This window comes from Schistocerca gregaria, unplaced genomic scaffold (assembly GCF_023897955.1).
Source record: "Schistocerca gregaria isolate iqSchGreg1 unplaced genomic scaffold, iqSchGreg1.2 ptg000047l, whole genome shotgun sequence".
Classification (NCBI taxonomy): Eukaryota; Metazoa; Arthropoda; class Insecta; order Orthoptera; family Acrididae; genus Schistocerca; species Schistocerca gregaria.
In genome coordinates, this window is record NW_026061704.1 from 1,441,428 (window position 1) to 1,448,873 (window position 7,446).

Consider the following 7,446-nt stretch of genomic DNA (forward strand, 5'->3'; position numbering starts at 1 on the left):
TTAAGTCGATTCGATAACAAATGACGAAAACGGACGGATTTCTCAGGTTTTTACTACATATGAACACTTTTCACATTCTCCCGTGCAACTCGGCTGCTAGTCCTCCTTTCATGCACAATCTTAAAGTCCTAGCTCATGTCCAAGGCACCAAAGCCAGCTAAAAAGTGAATAGTCGATACCTAAAACTTGAATTGTACTACTTCTTACTGGCTATTACATCAACTTAGAAGCTTCATCTGTGTTCTACTATGGTGCTTTTAGTGTCTCCACATACCGCAGCACGCGACATAGCTTTGCAGAAGATAAGTACAACCGTTTCAGAGAGAAGAGCGGCCAATGTGACGATCTGGCTTTAAGTCGATTCGATAACAAATGACGAAAACGGACGGATTTCTAGGTTTTTACTACATATGAACACTTTTCATATTCTCCCGTGCAACTCCGCTGCTAATCCTCCTTTCATGCAGAATCTAAAGGTCCTAGCTCATGTCCAAGGCACCAAAGCCAGCTAAAAAGTCAATAATCGATACCTAAAACTTGAATTGTACTACTACTTACTGGCTATTACATCAACTTAGAAGCTTCATCTGTGTTCTACTATGGTTATTTTAATGTCTCCGCATACCGCAGCACGCGACATAGCTTTGCAGACGATAAGTACAACCGTTTCAGAGAGTAGAGCTGCCAATGTGACGAACTGGCTTTAAGTCGATTCGATAACAAATGACGAAAACGGACGGATTTTCAGGTTTTTACTACATATGAACATTTTCCACATTCTCCCGTGCAACTCGGCTGCTAGTCCTCCTTTCACGCAGAATCTTAAGGTCCTAGCTCATGTCCAAGGCACCAAAGAATGGTAAAAAGTCAATAATCGATACCTAAGACTTGAATTGTACTACATCTTACTGGATATTACATCAACTTAGAAGCTTCATCTGTGTTCTACTATGGTGCTTTTAGTGTCTCCGCATACCGCTCCACGCGACATAGCTTTGCAGTCGATAAGTACAACCGTTTCAGAGAGAATTGCGGCTAATGTGACGATCTGGCTTTAAGTCGATTCGATATTAAATGACGAAAACGGACGGATTTCTCTGGTTTTTACTACATATGAACACTTTTCACATTCTCCCGTGCAACTCGGCTGCTAGTCCTCCTTTCATGCAGAATCTTAAGGTCCTAGCTCATGTCCAAGGCACCAAGGGCAGTTAAAAAGTCAATAATCGATACCTAAAACTTGAATTGTACTACTTCTTACTGGCTATTACATCACCTTAGAAGCTTCATCTGTGTTCTACTATGATGCTTTTAGTGTCTCCGCATACCGCAGCTCGAGACATAGCTTTGCAGACGATAAGTACAACTGTTTCAGAGAGAAGAGCGGCCAATGTGACGATCTGGCTTTAAGTCGATTCGACAAAAAATGACGAAAACGGACCGATTTCTCAGGTTTTTACTACATATGAACACTTTTCACATTCTCACGTGCAACGCGGCTGCTAGACCTCCTATTATGCAAAATCTTAAGTTCCTAGCTCATGCCCAAGGCACCAAAGAAGGGTAAGAAGTCAACAATCGATACTTAAAACTTGAATTGTACTACTTCTTACTGGCTATTACATCAACTTGGAAGCTTCATCTGTGTTTTACTATGGTGCGTTTAGTGTCTCCGCAAACCGCAGCACTCGACATAGCTTTGCAGACGATAAGTACAACCGTTTCAGAGAGAAGAGCGGCCAATGTGACGATCTGGGTCTAAGTCGATTTGATAACAAATGTCGAACACGGACGGATTTCTCTGGTTTTTACTACATATGAACACTTTTCACATTCTCCCGTGGAACTCGGCTGCTAGTCCTCCTTTCATGCAGAATGTTAAGGTCCTAGCTCATGTCCAAGGCACCAAAGCCAGCTAAAATGTCAATAATCGATAGCTAAAACTTGAATGGTACTACTTCTTACTGGCTATTACATCAACTTAGAAGCTTCATCTGTGTTCTACTATGGTGCTTTTAGTGTCTCCGCATACCGCTGCACGCGACATTGGCTTTGCAGTCGATAAGTACAACCGTTTCAGAGAGAATGGCGGCTAATGTGACGATCTGGCTTGAAGTCGATTCGATAACAAATGACGAAAACGGACGGATTTCTCTGGTTTTTACTACATATGAACACTTTTCACATTCTCCAGTACAACTCGGCTGCTAGACCTCCTTTCATGAAGAATCTTAATGTCCTAACTCATGTCCAAGGCACCAAAGTCAGCTAAAAAGTCAATAATCGATACTTAAAACTTGAATTGTACTACTTCTTACTGACTATTACATCATCTTAGAAGCTTCATCTGTGTTCTACTATGGTGCTTTTAGTGTCTCCGCGTACCGCAGCACGCGACATAGATTTGCAGTCGATAAGTACAACCGTTTCAGAGAGAAGAGCGGCTAATGTGACGATCTTGCTTTAAGTCGATTCGATAACAAATGACGATAACGGACGGATTTCACAGATTTTTACTACATATGAACACTTTTTACATTCTCCCTTGCAACTCGGCTGCTAGTCCTCCTTTCATGCAGAATCTTAAGGTCCTAGCGCATGTCCAAGGAACCAAGGGCAGCTAAAAAGTCAATAATCGATACCTAAAACTTGAATTGTACTACTTCTTACTGGCTATTACATCAATTACAAGCTTCATCTGTGTTCTACTATGATGCTTTTAGTGTCTCCGCATACCGCAGCACGCGACATAGCTTTGCAGACGATAAGTACAACCGTTTCAGAGAGAAGAGCGGCCAATGTGACGATCTGGCTTTAAGTCGATTCGATAACAAATGACGAAAACGGACGGATTTCTCAGGTTTTTACTACATATGAACACTTTTCACATTCTCCCGTGCAAATCGGCTGCTAGTCCTCGTTTCATGCAGAATCATAAGGTCCTAGCTCATGTCCAAGGCACCAAAGCCAGCTAAAAAGTGAATAATCGATACCTAAAACTTGAATGGTACTACTTCTTACTGGCTATTACATCAACTTAGAAGCTTCATCTGTGTTCTACTATGGTGCTTTTAGTGTCTCCGCATACCGCTGCACGCGACATAGCTTTGCAGTCGATAAGTACAACCGTTTCAGAGAGAATTGCGGCTAATGTGACGATCTGGCTTTAAGTCGATTCGATAACAAATGACGAAAACGGACGGATTTCTCAGGTTTTTACTACATATGAACATTTTCCACATTCTCCAGTGCAACTCGGCTGCTAGTCCTCCTTTCATGCAGAATCATAAGGTCCTAGCTCATGTCCAAGGTACCAAAGCCACCTAAAAAGTCAATAATCGATACTTAAAACTTGAATTGTACTACTTCTTACTGACTATTACATCATCTTAGAAGCTTCATCTGTGTTCTACTATGGTGCTTTTAGTGTCTCCGCATACCGCAGCACGCGACATAGCTTTGCAGTCGATAAGTACAACCGTTTCAGAGAGAAGAGCGGCTAATGTGACGATATGGCTTTAAGTCGATTCGATAACAAATGACGATAACGAACGGATTTCTCAGGTTTTTACTACATATGAACACTTTTCACATTCTCCCCTGCAACTCGGCTGCTAGTCCTCCTTTCATGCAGAATCTTAAAGTCGTAGCTCATGTCCAAGGCACCAAAGCCACCTAAAAAGTCAATAATCGATACCTAAAACTTGAATTGTACTACATCTTACTGACTATTACATCATCTTAGAAGCTTCATCTGTGTTCTACTATGGTGCTTTTAGTGTCTCCGCATATTGCAGCACGCGACATAGCTTTGCAGTCGATAAGTACAACCGTTTCAGAGAGAAGAGCGGCTAATGTGACGATCTGGCTCTAAGTCAATTCGATAACAAATGACGAAAACGTAAGGATTTCTCAGGTTTTTACTACTTATGAACATTTTCCACATTCTCCAGTGCAACTCGGCTGCTAGTCCTCCTTTCATGCAGAATCTTAAGGTCCTAGCTCATGTTCAAGTCACCAAAGCAAGCTAAGAAGTCAATAATCGATACCTATAACATGAATTGTACTACTTCTTACTGGCTATTACATCAGCTTAGAAGCTTCATCTGTGTTCTACTATGGTGCTTTTAGTGTCTCCACATACCGCAGCACGCGACATAGCTTTGCAGACGATAAGTACAACCGTTTCAGAGAGAAGAGCGGCCAATGTGACGATCTGGCTTTAAGTCGATTCGATAACAAATCGCGGAAACGGACGGATTTCTTAGGTTTTTACTACATATGAACACTTTTCACATTCTCCCATGCAACTGGGCTGCTAGTCCTCCTTTCATGCAGAATCATAAGGTCCTAGCTCATGTCCAAGGTACCAAAGCCAGCTAAAAAGTCAATAATCGATACTTAAAACGTGAATTGTACTACTTCTTACTGACTATTACATCATCTTAGAAGCTTCATCTGTGTTCCACTATGGTGCTTTTAGTGTCTCCGCATACCGCAGCACGCGACATAGCTTTGCAGTCGATAAGTACAACCGTTTCAGAGAGAAGAGCGGCTAATGTGACGATCTGGCTTTAAGTCGATTCGATAACAAATGACGATAACGAACGGATTTCTCAGGTTTTTACTACATATGAACACTTTTTACATTCTCCCCTGCAACTCGGCTGCTAGTCCTCCTTTCATGCAGAATCTTAAGGTCCTAGCCCATGTCCAAGGCACCAAAGCCACCTAAAAAGTCAATAATCGATACCTAAAACTTGATTTGTACTACTTCTTACTGGCTATTACATCAACTTAGAAGCTTCATCTGTGTTCTACTATGATGCTTTTAGTGTCTCCGCATACCGCAGCACGCGACATAGCTTTGCAGACGATAAGTACAACCGTTTCAGAGAGAAGAGCGGCCAATGTGACGATCTGGCTTTAAGTCGATTCGATAACAAATGACGAAAACGGACGGATTTCTCAGGTTTTTACTACATATGAACACTTTTCACATTCTCCCGTGCAACTCGGCTGCTAGTCCTCCTTTCATGCAGAATCTTAAGGTCCTAGCTCATGTCCAAGGCACCAAGGGCAGCTAAAAAGTCAATAATCGATACCTAAAACTTGAATTGTACTACTTCTAACTGACTATTACATCATCTTAGAAGCTTCATCTGTGTTTTACTATGGTGGTTTTAGTGTCTCCGCATACCGCAGCACGCGACATAGCTTTGCAGTCGATAAGTACAATCGTTTCAGAGAGAAGAGCGGCCAATGTGACGATCTGGCTTTAAGTCGATTCGATAACAAATGACGATAACGAACGGATTTCTCAGGCTTTTACTACATATGAACACTTTTTACATTCTCCCCTGCAACTCGGCAGCCAGTCCTCCATTCATGCAGAATCTTAAGGTCCTAGCTCATGTCCAAGGCAGCAAGGGCAGCTAAAAAGTCAATAATCGATACCTAAAACTTGAATTGTACTACTTCTTACTGGCTATTACATCAACTTAGAAGCTTCATCTGTGTTCTACTATGATGCTTTTAGTGTCTCCGCATACCGCAGCACGCGACATAGCTTTGCAGACGATAAGTACAACCGTTTCAGAGAGAAGAGCGGCCAATGTGACGATCTGGCTTTAAGTCGATTCGATAACAAATGACGAAAACGGACGGATTTCTCAGGTTTTTACTACATTTGAACACTTTTCACATTCCCCCGTGCAACTCGGCTGCTAGTCCTCGTTTCATGCAGAATCTTATGGTCTTAGCTCATGTGCAAGTCACCAAAGCCAGCTAAAAAGTCAATAATCGATACCTAACACTTGAATTGTACTACTTCTTACTGGCTATTACATCGCCTTAGAAGCTTCATCTGTCTTCTACTATGGTGCTTTTAGTGTCTCCGCATACCGCAGCACGCGACATAGCTTTGCAGACGATAAGTACAACCGTTTCAGAGAGAAGAGCGCCAATGTGACGATCTGGCTTTAAGACGATTCGATAACAAATGACGAAAACGGACGGATTTCTCAGGTTTTTACTACATATGAACACTTTTCACATTCTCCCAAGCAACTCGGCTGCTAGTCCTCCGTTCATGCAGAATTTTAAGGTCCTAGCTCATGTCCAAGGCACCAAAGAATGGTAAAAAGTCAATAATCGATACCTAAGACTTGAATTCTACTACATCTTACTGGATATTACTTCAACTTAGAAGCTTCATCTGTGTTCTACTATGGTGCTTTTAGTGTCTCCGCATACCGCAGCACGCGACAAAGCGTTGCAGACGATAAGTACAACCGTTTCAGAGAGAAGAGCGGCCAATGTGACGATCTGGCTTTAAGTCAATTCGATAACAAATGACGAAAACGGAAGGATTTCTCAGGTTTTTACTACATATGAACATTTTCCACATTCTCCAGTGCAACTCGGCTGCTAGTCCTCCTTTCATGCAGAATCTTAAGGTCTTAGCTCATGTACAAGTCACCAAAGCAAGCTAAGAAGTCAATAATCGATACCTATAACATGAATTGTACTACTTCGTACTGGCTATTACATCAACTTGGAAGCTTCATCTGTGTTCTACTATGGTGCTTTTAGTGTCTCCACATACCGCAGCACGCGACATAGCTTTGCAGACGATAAGTACAACCGTTTCAGAGAGAAGAGCGGTCAATGTGACGATCTGGCTTTAAGTCGATTCGATAACAAATGACAAAAACGGTCGTATTTCTCAGGTTTTTACTATATATTAACACTTTTCACATTCTTCCGTGCAACTTGGCTGTTAGTCGTCCTTTCATGCAGAATTTTAAGGTCCTAGCTCATGTCCAAGGCACCAAAGCCAGCTAAAAAGTCAATAATCGATACCTATAACTTGAATTGTACTACTTCTTACTGGCTATTACATCAACTTAGAAGCTTCATCTGTGTTCTACTATGGTGCTTTTAGTGTCTCCGCATACCGCAGCACGCGATATAGCTTTGCAGACGATAAGTACAACCGTTTTAGAGAGTAGAGCGCACAATGTGACGACCTGGCTTTAAGTCGATCGATAATAAATGAGGAAAACTGACGGATTTCTCTGGTTTTTACTACATATGAACACTTTTCACTTTCTCCCGTGCAACTCGGCTGCTCGTCCTCCTTTCATGAGAATCTTAAGGTCCTAGCTCATGTCCAAGGCACCAAAGCCAGCTAAAAAGTCAATAATCAATACCTAAAACTTGAATTGTACTACTTCTTACTGACTATTACATCAACTTAGAAGCTTCATCTGTGTTCTACTATGGTGCTTTTAGTGTTTCCGCATACCGCAGCACGCGACATAGCTTTGCAGACGATAAGTACAACCGTTTCAGAGAGAAGAGCGGCCAATGTGACGAACTGGCTTTAAGTCGATTCCATAACAAATGGCGGAAACTGACGGATTTCTCAGGTTTTTACTACAT